Below are 14115 nucleotides of genomic sequence, written 5' to 3' on the forward strand. Positions count from 1 at the left end.
GATCATTCCTTATCTTACTCCCCTTTGCACCCTGGTTTGACCTTCCTTCTCTGTGTGTCAGATAGCTTCTGGATGGGTTCAGCTAGTGATAGGCACTGTCGGGAGACTGGCAGGTGATAGGAGAGCTCAAGGCATTTTCCTTTCTCCCTTTATCTCAAACAACATGCTCATCCATATCTGTGCTCTCCCTGACACCAGCTCCCACCCAGCATGTCCACTGAACTCTCTCCAGTGGAGCCAAGCTTCTGCATTCCAGTAACCCCGTCTATTCCATTTGTCCCCGCTTATGGGTGGTAGCAGATTCTGCTCCCTCTAATCTTGGAGTTTCCACCCTTTCCTCTTGCTTAGTCCCAGCTCTATCTATTAAACCAATGCCACTTCTATTTTAAATACTTGAAATGATGATCTTTTCCTGGTTCGATCCTGACTGGTTCACTCCATTTCCTCTGTCTTCACCTGACAGTTGATAAAATCACACAGTCTTCTTACTTATCACAAGACCTCTGTTACTGACACCATCACTGATAGTGAAATATGTGTGTTGCTGTCTGCAGGGCACCGTGCTCAGTGAAGTAGATGTTACGAGGGATAAAACTAGGTTGCAAGTAGTGGAGATAGAAAGTATGGAAAGCATGAAGTGTGACATCTATATCAGGGCTCTGCACTCATAGATGGCCTAAAATATGCAACTTGTAGAACGAAGATACTAGGGGGCTCTAATTTGACAGAGCTTGGAGATGTCACTTCTTTCTTTATTCATTTACGGACAATTACAGACTCTAACCAAGTGCCGGGATCTTTGCCAGGCACTAGGATGAGCATTAGGCAAGATGAAACATGCAAGAAACAGGTAAGGCTGCACTCCTTCTCTAAGTTTTAGGAGAGAATCAGTTCCTTGTCCATACCATCTTCTAGAAGCTGCCTGCACACCTTGGGTTGTAAGCCCCTTCCATCTTCAAATCCAGTCATCACATCACTCCAAGACTTTTGCTTCTCTGACCACCCTCCCCCCTGTAACCACACACACTTTTACTTATAAGGGTCCTTATGATTACATGGAACTCACAAGGCTCACCCACAAGGACATGGGGATATCTCCTCATCCCCATATCCTTAACTTAATCCCATCCACAAAGTCTCCTGTTTGGAAGATGACATGTTCAGAGGGTTCAAGGATTAGCATGTGACCATTTGGCTGGGATGATGGGTGAGAAGGTATGATTATCCTGCCCACCATACTCTTGACATACCCTGGAAAAGACTGGAGTAGTCACAATCAGATTTTGTGCAGGAGATGTTAAGAGCAATAGATAAACCCCAAGCTGTAAAACCAGTAAGTAAATTTGCATTCTTTCCCAATACCCTTCTTCTTAGGAAAGAGTTTTTCAAAATCAGAGGCAGTGGGACCCTTAGAAGAGCTGACAAAAACACTCAGTTCCTGGATGAACAGTGGAAAACTTTTACCTGAGAATAATTTTGCAACATGTGTGGGTTTTTTTGTTTTTTTTTTAGTTTTTTAGGGAATTTCTATGAAATTCCATGTTAAGTAGCAAACAAGCGGGTGGTAATGAATGCTTATAACAGTCTCTTCTAAGCAATTGGAAAACTGTGCATGCTGTGTGTGAAATGAGGGTGGAGTAGTAAGCAGCCATGGGATCTTCCAGCAGTGGCTGAACCCATACACTCTGGGACATGCTGGGCAACTGACAGCCATAAGTGGTGTTTATTCATATACTCCAAGGGCAATGGCACAGGCATGAACACCCCATGTGAAAGGATAGTTCTAGACTATGTGTTGATATATTCCAAGGGGACTCTTCCTGATTTTAGACTGAAGATTTCGAGCAGAATGATAGAATTTACGGGAGAGAGAGTGTGATCACCAGAGTAAGGAATTAGAGGAATGTTTCTAAATAACAACAGGGGAGAGAAATGGACACCTGAAAAGGCCTTGATTGTGCCCGCCTTCTGTTGGATCTTATGATGTGCGAAGTGAGCTCTAGGACTTGTGTGGGAAAATATCCTGGAAGAGCAGAGTGCTTCTTTAGGGAAAAAGCATTATTCTATAAGTCTTAGTGTGTATTGCATTTCTCAGCTCTGTTCAAGACAATCAGTTAAAGCCTATTTTCAATTTTATTTTTGTTCTTAAATGTCCATTTATCACCCTCCCTTCACTACATATGAGATTCCAGGAATGGCTCTAAATTACGCATCTAAGAAGTTGAATTCAAATCAACTATCTACATTTGCGGCAGATAAAGGACTGCGGTAACACTGAAAACTGAGGACAAGGATTATTTTGCCTATTTTTTCCTCCCAGTGACCTGAGGTAGCCTTTTAATTATCAAAGTGTCATGATGAATTATTTCACCAGAGGATTCAAGATTTCACATCTAGTTCCCAATCTAAATTTATGCACACTGAGGGTACAGGTCATTCAATTCAAGCCAAGAAATGAATTTTCCAATAAACAATTTATCACTTTCTAGAGTAGGGGGTAAGAAAGGGGGTGGAGGAGCATAAGGTCTGTTTTTCTCAGCAGTTTGATTCACAGGGCTTGGCTTAACTAAAAAAAAAAAAAATCCTCTGTTTTGTTTACTAAACCCTCTTTTTTCCAGAAATTTTTCATGTCTGGGGATGGGGGAATTTAGATTAGCAACAGGTATCAGGAGAGAGACACAGGATTAGATGCTAACATAAGGAATGGGATAAGGTGACTGTGAATATTACATAGAATATGTTTGAAAGTGAAAGTTGCTCGGCCATGTCCAACTCTTTGAGACCCCCTGCACTATAGTCTGCCAGGCTCCTCTGTCCATGGAATTCTCCAGGCCAGAATACTGGAGTGGATAGCCATTCTCTTCCCCAGGGGATCTTCCCAACCCAGGAATGAAACCAGGGTCTTCTGCATTGCAGGCAGATTCTTTATCAGCTGAGCTACCAGAATATGTTTACATCCTTGCAAATAATAACCATGCTTTTTTCATGTGAAGATACATACTTTCATGCTCATCTTTAAATTTTTCATTTCTCAATTGAAATAAATTTGTGCTTAACATTTTCTGAGATTGCATAAAGAAAGGCCAATGATATTAACTGCCACTCATCTACCATGTGGCAGGCATTGTTCTTACATTATTGTTAATACTCTCAACAACTTAACTGAATAATTGATGTGCTCACTATTTTATTATGAAGTAATTGAGGATCAGATGAGTTTTGTAGTAAACAATCTAGTATTTCACAAGGAGAATTTAATCCCAAAGTGTGTCCTCTTTCTATAATGATTTGTTGTCTTTTTCAAGGGATATCACTGAAAGTATTCTCATGCCTTGAGAGGTAGACTCATCAGAAAAATATCCAAGGACCAGGACTGAGTTACTCAGTTGATTCTCTAAGACTCCTCCTTTCTCTCTCTCTCTCTCAGCTGCATCCCTTTGATTTCTTAAATTGGATTTCTTTCTCTTAACAATTAATCAAGTTTCTTTAAGCAGAGCTGTTTTCTCCTTCCAGGAAAAATTAGAACAATTTGAACTTAATCATCCAAGGTCATGAATTTTCACAGTTACACTTTACTAATGGAACATAATAGAAAATATCCAGTTATAATTTTGCAATATTATTGTCATCACATTTTCTATCTATGAGAGTATTTGGATATAATACATGCAAGTGACTATGTTGAAGATCACAGATACATGCCCAGATGTAGAAACTCCAATTTGTAGATGCTTAGCAGAAGTCAACAAATCAATCACAACACTCTCATTGTTCTTAATTTAATGATATCATTTAGTAACTAGTAACAGAATTAGCACTCAAAATGAAATGTATTTGTCTTGCCTGATCTATGCTGTGGTATTCTTAGTATATTTGCTAATATGCTGACTGGGCTGTTCATTAAAGGAAAGGGATGTCAAAGATGCTCTTTTTTTACCTTTTGAATATATCCTTCTCTTTAGAATTATATTTCAAACTTTAAGTTATAAAAATCAAAATTCTTTCAGAGAATTTCTGAATAGTCATATTCTCCCTGGAGGTGGTTTTTTAGAAATTACAAAAACAAGTAACTGCAGAGTTAAGCTTGTGCTTACTTGCTTTTTATGCAGCTCAGACATAGTAAGATAGTTTCCCCACCCTAAAACCAGAAGCTTATGCTTGTCAAGTATGCTTTTACTCTTGAGCTGTAATAATTTTTTACTTCCTTCAGGATGACTTCTGCAAAATTCAGCAATGTTTTACCCCAAGGAAAATTCTATGGACAAGTTTTGTTTTATTTTTCAGAGCACATAGCCTATTCTTCTAGTTAAGAAGAATAAGTATAGTGTTGAGATGTGAAATATCTATGTAAATTGTTTAACTGCAGGGATTTAAATAGGTGTCTGTGCTTTTAGAATGCTTTCCAGATATTGCATGAATGTGTGTTTTAAACAGCATTTTTTCTAGGGAAGCACACAGGACCTCTTGTTTACAAGAGCCACTCTGATGCCTGCTATTTCTTACAACATTCTTAGGCTTCCAGACAATTTTTGTGTTTCTCCCTGGGGATGCAAATATGGAACAAGGAGGTAGAAAGAAAAACAAATACTTGGTTTTAATATTTTCTCTTTTCTTTTGCCTGGTTTCTACTAGTATTTATAAACATATTGGGACATCAAAATGGGAAACAATAGAGCATAATAATATAACAATAAAAAAAACCTAGGACAGAATTCAGGTTCGAATTTCAATTCCACTATTTACCAATTATATGGTGTAGAACAGATTACTACACCTCTTTAAATCTTTTCTTCCCTTGTGAAATAGAGATTGTGATACATACATGAAATGGGTATTAAAATTCTATGTCCTACGCAAAATGGGTATTCAAAACAAGGTTAACTGAATATAAATGTGATTTTATAAATAACAAAAGATTGCTGCTGCTAAGTCACTTCAGTCGTGTCCGACTCTGTGCGACCCCATAGACTGCAGCCCACCAGGCTACCCCGTCCCTGAGATTCTCCAGGCAAAAACACTGGAGTGGGTTGCCATTTCCTTCTCCAAACAAAAGATTAGTTCAATGCAAATCTTAAATATCTTTTTTTTAAGCACTATAGATATAACTATAGAGTAAGTCGTTGTTTTTGGCATGACATGGAAATTACAATCTTCATTAAGTTATAATTATCTGGAGAATGAAGAATAAACATGCAGGAACAAACATACTGTATATAGAGTGGAACATTTATCAAATTAGATAGCAGAACATGGCTCTGAATAAATGGACACTGAGATCTGTTGCTTTTGGTAGAGAAGTGAAAGGTTAAGAATACTGTGACCTGGAGTTGATAGCATCTCAGTGGTTAGAGGGAGAAGGCAATGGCAACGCACTCCAGTACTCTTGCCGGGAAAATCCCATGGACAGAGGAATCTGGTAGGCTGTAGTCCATGGGGTCGCACAGAGTTGGACATGACTGAAGTGACTTAGCAGCAGGAGCAGAAATTATGTTAAGTTCTTTTTGCACATAAGAATAAGGCCATTTTGTAAATCCTCTTCTGATTGGTAACAGAACAAATAATCCTCTTAGACTATCATAAGACTGCTATTAGAAATATGCTGTTTCATTATAAGTGTATTTAAATGCTAAAGAGCCTAAATTTTACTCATTTTTACCTCATATCCACGGACATAGAAATAAGAATAAGTTTCTCATGAACAAGAATCATAAAATGAAGCAGTGTTAGTTTGCTGGGGCTGCCATAACAAAGCATTTCACCAGATTGGGTAGCTTAAACAACAGAAAATTTTTTTCTCACAGTTCTAAAAGCTGGAAATCCAATATCAAGGTGTTGATAGGGCTGCTTCTAGACTTCTCTTCTTGACTTGCAGATGGTTGATTTCCCCTTATGTCTTCACATTTGCCTTCCCCCTGTGTATATCTTATAGTTGAAGACCTTTTTGCATAAAATATATGAAGTAAAACTTTTTTTTTGTCCTGAAAATCGCATAAAGAAATAGCATTCTAAGTTAAGTCAAAACAGAAACCATCCACATTGGAATATTCTGGGCATCTGAACCAGGCCAGATTACAAAAGCTAATTTAGGTTTGGGAACTAGATGGAATGATTACTGGGATATAAGCTCAGTTCCTCTTTGCTTTACAACCAAACCAGAAACATACAATCAAAAGGATACAACTGATCAAGGCTACAAGTAAGTGGACATGGCTTTCTGTCACCTCCCTTTCTTCTTCCCAAAAGCATGTCCATAGGTTGGATATAGTGGGCTTGGTGGGAGACCGAAAACCTATCAGTTCAGAGGATTCCCAACTGAACGTAGCTTATATACATCCTTTGAAACTGAAGATGGTGGACACGGATGAGGATGATGGAGGTATGGAACCTCAGGATTCAAAGTGAAAGTCACTCAGTTGTGTCTGACTCTTTGCAACCCCAATGGACTATGCAGTCCATGGAATTCTCCAGGCCAGAATACTTGGAGTAGGTAGCCTTTGCCTTCTCCAGGGGATTTTCTCAACCCAGGGTTTGAACCCAGGTCTCCCGGCTCCACTATATTTCCAGTAAGAAAATTCTTGCTAAACCACAATACATGCTTCCAAATTCTATTTCTTACTGTGCCTTTGAGTCACTTGAGGTTGCTGGGAACAGGCATTGCCTATAACCATTTTCCAATGAAGCAAAGAGAATGAGCATGTAATAAGTAAAAAGCTTTTGAGTTTCTCTGATTCCTCTAGCTTGCCCAGTACTGCATCTGCACATGTACAAAACATAGCTCAATGTGAAGAGACCCCCCCGAAACAGCTTTTTAGAGCAAGGCTGAGAAAGCATATTACCTTAATACTTATTGTCCCTGTGCTTTATTGACTATGCCAAAGCCTTTGACTGTGTGGATCACAATAAACTGTGGAAAATTCTGAAAGAGATGGGAATACCAGACCACCTGACCTGCCTCTTGAGAAACCCGTATGCAGGTCAGGAAGCAACAGTTAGAACTGGAAATGGAGCAACAGACTGGTTCCAAATAGGAAAAGGAGTACGTCAAGGCTGTAAATTGTCACCATGCTTATTTAACTTCTATGCAGAGTACATCATGAGAAACGCTGGGCTGGAAGAAACACAAGCTGGAATCAAGATTGCCAGGAGAAATATAAATAACCTCAGATATGCAGATGACACCACCCTATGGCAGAAAGTGAAGAGGAACTAAAAAGCCTCTTGATGAAAGTGAAAGAGGAGAGTGAAAAGTTGGCTTAAAGCTCAACATTCAGAAAACAAAGATCATGGCATCCGGTCCCATCACTTCATGGGAAATAGATGGAGAAACAGTGCAAACAGTGTCAGATTTTATTTTTATGGGCTCCAAAATCACTGCAGATGGTGACTGCAGCCATGAAATTAAAAGACCCTTACTCCTTGGAAGGAAAGTTATGACCAACCTAGGTAGCATATTAAAAAGCAGAGACATTACTTTGCCCACAAAGTCTAGTAGACTATGTCTACTAGACATAGTCTAGTCAAGGCTATGGTTTTTCCAGTGGTCATGTATGGATGTGAGAGTTGGACTGTGAAGAAAGCTGAATGCTGAAGAATTGATGCTTTTGAACTGTGGTGCTGGAGAAGACTCTTGCGAGTCCCTTGGACTGCAAGGAGATCCAACCAGTCCATCTTAAAGGAGATCAGTCCTGGGTGTTCATTGGAAGGACTGATGCTCAAGCTGAAACTCCAATACTTTGGCCACCTCATGCGAAGAGCTGATGCATTGGAAAAGACCCTGATGCTGGGAGGGATTGGGGGAAGGAGGAGAAGGGGATGACAGAGGATGAGATGGCTGGATGGCATCACTGACTCGATGGACATGAGTTTGGGTGAACTCCGGGAGTTGGTGATGGACAGGGAGGCCTGGTGTGCTGCATTTCATGGGGTCGCAAAGAGTTGGACACGACTGAGCAACTGAACTGAACTGAACTGATACCTATCTAGCTTCAAGTATAGGTGTCATAAGGGTAATTCAATTGTCAGTCATTTGAAATTTTATGGGTTTATCCATCCTAAAATTTCAATCTTGAGGTTTACTTCCAGTTCTAGAATGCCCAAGATGATGAAAATATAGAACTGTTTAGGGCCAGTTTTTTGGGGCCTGTGTCATCTAGGCTGCTAAGTCACTTCAGTCGTGTCCAACTCTGTGCGACTCCATAGACAGCAGCCCACCAGTCTCCGCCATCCCTGGGATTCTCCAGGCAAGAACACAGAGAAGCAAAAAGTTCTGGCTACCATCTCGTTTTTCTGAAAACTCACAGTAACAGGTCAAAAGATAATGCCTGCTTTGAAAAACATGTAAGTTATGGTTTGCTTTCACATGTAAAAATTTCTATCTTTCACTCTAACTCTCAAGATGAACTGAACTTCTTACTCTGCTCCTGGCTATTTAGGGTAGGCAGAAATGCAGCCTAAAAAGAGGTGGCCTAAGAAAACTGGTTTGTCTTAGAAGGAAAATTTAAAAAATGAATTGGGCTTATAGAGGAAGCAACCTGGAGATTATACACTGAATTTTAGAGCTGTCAGATCAGGTCAGATCAGATCAGTCGCTCAGTCGTGTCTGACTCTTTGCGACCCCATGAATCCCAGCACGCCAGGCCTCCCTGTCCATCACCAAATCCCGGAGTTCACCCAGACTCACATCCATCAAGTCAGTGATGCCATCCAGCCATCTCATCCTCTGTTGTCCCCTTCTCCTCCTGCCCCCAATCCCTCCCAGCATCAGGGTCTTTTCCAATGAGTCAACTCTTTGCATGAGGTGGCCAAAGTACTGGAGTTTCAGCTTTAGCATCATTCCTTCCAAAGAAATCCCAGGGCTGATCTCCTTTAGAATGGACTGGTTGGATCTCCTTGCAGTTCAAGGGACTCCCAGGAGTCTTCTCCAACACCACAGTTCAAAAGCATCAATTCTTCGGCGCTCAGCCTTCTTCACAGCCCAACTCTCACATCCATACATGACCACAGGAAAAACCATAGCCTTGACTAGACGAACCTTTGTTGGCAAAGTAATGTCTCTGCTTTTGAATATGCTATCTAGGTTGGTCATAACTTTCCTTCCAAAGAGTAAGCATCTTTTAATTTCATGGCTGCAGTCACCATCTGCAGTGATTTTGGAGCCCCAAAAAATAAAGTCTGACACTGTTTCCACTGTTTCCCCATTATTTCCCATGAAATGGTGGGACCAGATGCCATGATCTTCGTTTTCTGAATGTTGAGCTTTAAGCCAAATTTTTCACTCTCCACTTTCACCTTCATCAAGAGGCTTTTGAGTTCCTCTTCACTTTCTGCCATAAGGGTGGTGTCATCTGCATATCTGAGGTGATTGAAATTTCTCCCGGCAATCTTGATTCCAGCTTGTGTTTCTTCTAGCCCAGCGTTTCTCATGATGTACTCTGCCTAGAAGTTAAATAAGCAGGGTGACAATATACAGCCTTGACAAACTCCTTTTCCTATTTGGAACCAGTCTGTTGCTCCATTTCCAGTTCTAACTGTTGCTTCCTGACCTGCGTACAAATTTCTCAAGAGGCAGATCAGGTGGTCTGGTATTCCCATCTCTTGAAGAATTTTCCACAGTTTATTGTGATCCACACAGTCAAAGGCTTTGGCATAGTCAATAAAGCAGAAATAGATGTTTTTCTGGAACTCTCTTGCTTTTTCGATGATCCAGCCAATGTTAGCAATTTGATCTCTGGTTCCTCTGCCTTTTCTAAAACCAGCTTGAACATCAGGAAGTTCACGGTTCACATATTGCTGAAGCCTGGCTTGGAGAATTTTGAGCTTTGCTTTACTAGCGAGTAAGATGAGTGCAATTGTGCAGTAGTTTGAGCATTCTTTGGCGTTGCCTTTCTTTGGGATTAGAATGAAAACTGACCTTTTCCAGTCCTGTGGCCACTGCTGAGTTTTCCAAATTTGCTGGCATATTGAGTGCAGCACTTTCACAGCATCATCTTTCAGGATTTGAAAGAGCTCAACTGGAATTCCATCACCTCCACTAGCTTTGTTCATAGTGATGCTTTCTAAGGCCCACTTGACTTCACATTCCAGGATGTCTGGCTCTAGATCAGTGATCACCCCATCGTGATTTTCTGGGTCGTGAAGATCCTTTTTGTACAGTTCTTCTGTGTATTCTTGCCATCTCTTCTTAATATCTTCTGCTTCTGTTAGGTCCATACCATTTCTGTCCTTTATCGAGCCCATCTTTGCATGAAATGTTCCTTTGGTATCTCTGATTTTCTTGAAGAGATCTCTTAGAGCTGTGGAGCTTCGCTATTTCAAGAATAGTACATTTGAAATTAGCCTTTTAGTGGAGTGACAAAACTCTTAAAATGGCTTGAAGTTAAATTTTAAGTAGGCAACTAGCAAAGAACTTATAAAATTGAGTTACAATTTTTTATCTCCAATTTATGAAATTAGTAACTGATTTTATTCTTCCCAAACTTTAGAGGATGAATTAATCAGCACCGGCTCCTACGTGAGTATGTGAGCTCATGTTTGCTAATAGAAGGAAGAGGGATACGTCAGGATGACTCACCATTGGTGCAAGACATTTCACTTCTGCCTTGAGACAAGGGTGAAACGCAGATGAGTTTGCATCTGAACACACTGCTGATTAATCTCTATGATGACATTTAAATCATCACTCTGCATTGTGAATGCTTGAATAAAAGCTTTATTTTCTAGAGATAGAACTCATCTCTCTTTTTTTTTTTTTTCCCACATATTCATTGAACTTACAGAGTCTGTTAGAAGTTAACTATTGGGAATTAACTGTCAAAGATGCCAGGAAAATTTATATCTGTAAGGAACTGAAATATAATAGGTAGATTAGAAAAATATACATGAAAAGTCAAATACAAATAGAATAATCCAATTCAGTGATACTTCACAGTCCTTGGAACTTTTCTTATCTGGGTAGATAAAATTGCTGGTTTGCTAAGGATAAACAAGAAAAAAAAAAAAAAAGTAGCCAAATTAGATGCCAAATAGTAAGTACTTAAAGACACATATTTTGTTCCTGGATACCTCCCCAGATTTTCACTCAGAACCTAGTTGTTCTTAGCTTGCATATATCAATAAGTTTGATCATATCTTCTTCCAGCCCTTAGCAGATTAAAAGTAGCCAATTAGAAAGCGGAGGACATTTATGTGTAAGAACTTTAAGAATATTAAGGAGTAAAAGTAGATTACTTAGCAATCAGACAATAAGCAGAATAATTTTATTTAAATGCTCACAAGAATCACATACAAAACACTCCTGCAGCTTTCCATAGGCCATGCAGAATCAATGTTTTAGAGCAGCATCTAGAAATGTATAGGTATAACTGTGACCTCAGTTATCAGTAAGAGGTTTAAAGAATCCTCTAGGAGAAGGCAGTGGCACCCCACTCCAGTACTCTTGCCTGGAGAATCCCATGCATGGAGGAGCCTGGTAGGCTGCAGTCCATGGGGTCGCTAAGAGTTGGACACAACTGAGCGACTTCACTTTCACTCTTCACTTTGATGCATTGGAGAAGGAAATGGCACCCCACTCCAGTGTTCTTGCCTGGAGAATCCCGGGGATGGGGGGAGCCTGTTGGGTTGCCGGTCTATGGGGTCGCACAGAGTCGGACATGACTGAAGCGACTTAGCAGCAGCAGCAGCAGCAGGAGCAGGTGTTAATTTACTTGAAAGGTTTTTAATTTTTAAATATATTATTTTAATTATTGATATTTATTTAATTAAATCTTTACTTATCTCAAAGGCTGCATTCTACAAAATGGCTTTTTCATAAATTTAATAAAGATGAAAATATAAGAGTGATCACAAGGCACTGTGTGAATAAAGAATCAAGTATGTAGCAGTCATAGTATTCTTGTTAGAGCCAGAATCATCTCTAACAGATGCTATACCTGGGATTACATTTAAAATTAAGCACAATTTTGCCATGTTGCTCAGTAGCACTTTCAGCTAAATTTTTCTAGAAATACCATAAGAAGCACTGAAGAAAGGGTCTAAGATGAACCTCTCAGGACCAGCTGTGAGGTATGAGATTGAACAACTTCAGGTACTCCTATAATTCTCCTCGGTGGGAAAGAGGGGCATCATCTACCACAACTATGAGAACAGATGTAAAGCAATGATCTCTAAACTTTAGTTGCTTCCAGAGTTGCATCTCTAACCTTACCCATTTCCTCCTGGCAAATAATTATTTCAATGAAGAATAGAAGGAATATCTATAATCTGTATCTTTGTCTAAGATGTCAAAGATGATTCATTCTCCTAAATCAGAGAAAGCCAGAGAATTGTAAGCAATCATATCTCTTTAGCCAGACAATTTACTACCTGATGCTCCCAAGGGAGGCTCATGAATGATCATTTCCAGCATCCCCTCTCTGAAGTTTCTGGTATTAATTTCTCCCAGAGGACCTTGTGGCCTTGGCAGCTGGATAACTGTGATTCTGTCTCAATTATCCCAATCTATTTTTTTTTTATATTGGGATATAGCTGCTTTACAGTGTTAGTTTCTGTTGTACAATGAAGTGAATCAGCTATATGTACACATAAATCCTCCCTGTTGGATCTCCTCCGCCACCGCATCCCATTCATCGAGGTCTTCACAGAGCGCCCAGCTGAGCTCCCTGCACGAGGCAGCAGGTTCTCACCAGCTGTTTCCTTTGCATGTGGCACTGCACATACGTCAACCCCAACCTCCCAGTTCACCCTTCCATTGCCCCCAGAGTCCATATGTTCCTTCCCTAAGTCTTCGTCTCTATTCTTGTCCTGCAAATAGGTTCATCTGTATCATTTTTCTAGGTCCCATACATATGTGTTCATATATGATATTTGTTTCTCTCTTTCTGACTTACTTTACTCTAGGCCCACAGACCTAAGTCTCTACCAAAGACCCAATATCATTCTTTTTTATTGGTGAGTAATATTGCCTTGTATATACATACCACATCTTCTCCATCCATTCATCTATTAATAGACATTTAGGTTGCTTCTCCAGGAGAAGGCAATGGCACCCCACTCCAGTACTCTTGCCTGGAAAATCCCATAGACGGAGGAGCCTGGTGGGCTGCAGTCCATGGGGTTGCTAGGAGTTGGACACGACTGAGCGACTTCACTTTCACTTTTCACTTTCACTCATTGGAGAAGGAAATGGCAACCCACTCCAGTGTTCTTGCCTGGAGAATCCCAGGGATGGGGGAGCCTGGTGGGCTGCTATGGGGTCACACAGAGTCAGACACAATTGACGCGGCTTAGCAGCAGCAGTAGCAGCAGCAGCAGGTTGCTTCTCCATGTCCTGACTGTTGTAAATAGTGCTGCAATGTGATTAATTATTAGAGAAAAAGCAGATGAAGACTACAATAAGGTATCACCTCACACTAGTCAGAATCAGTTCAGTTCAGTCGCTCAGTCGTGTCGGACTCTTTGTGACCCCATGAACCACAGCACACCAGGCCTCCCTGTCCATCACCAACTCCCGAGTCCACCCAAACCCATGTCCATCAAATAGGTGATGCCATCCAGCCATCTCATCCTCTGTAGTCCCTTTCTCCTCCTGCCCCTAATCCTTCCCAACAACACGGTCTTTTCAAATGACTCAGCTCTTCTCATCAGGTGGCCAAACTACCAGAGTTTCAGCTTCAACATCAGTCCTTCCAATGAACACCCAGGACTGATGTCCTTTAGGATGGACTGGGTGGATCTCCTTGCAGTCCAAGGGATTCTCAAGAGTCTTCTCCAACACCACAATTCAAAAGCGTCAATTCTTTGGTGCTCAGCTTTCTTTATAGTCCAACTCTCACATCCATACATGACTGGTGGAAAAACCATAGCCTTGACTAGATGGACCTTTGTTGGCAAAGTAATGTCTCTGCTTTTTAATATGCTATCTAGGTTGGTCATAACTTTCCTTCCAAGGAGTAAGTGCCTTTTAATTTCATGACTGAAATCACCATCTGCAGTGATTTTGGAGCCCAGAAAATGAAAGTCAGCCACTGTTTCCACTGTTTCCCCATCTAGTTGCCATGAAGCGATGGGACCGGATGCCATGATCTTAGTTTTCTGAATGTTGATCTTTAAGCCAACTTT

The 14115-nt window shown here is 40.5% G+C and overlaps 1 long non-coding RNA gene across 1 annotated transcript; it reads left to right on the forward strand.

The window, feature by feature from the left end:
• The first annotated feature begins 1198 nt into the window (after positions 1–1198).
• Positions 1199–10612, forward strand: LOC129632824 (uncharacterized). The gene is made up of 3 exons (XR_008704681.1): positions 1199–1333; positions 2186–2329; positions 10482–10612. It is a non-coding gene; the product is annotated as an uncharacterized LOC129632824 (long non-coding RNA).
• Positions 10613–14115: the final 3503 nt, after the last annotated feature.

Source organism: Bubalus kerabau, chromosome 18 (genome assembly GCF_029407905.1).
Source record: "Bubalus kerabau isolate K-KA32 ecotype Philippines breed swamp buffalo chromosome 18, PCC_UOA_SB_1v2, whole genome shotgun sequence".
NCBI lineage: Eukaryota > Metazoa > Chordata > Mammalia > Artiodactyla > Bovidae > Bubalus > Bubalus kerabau.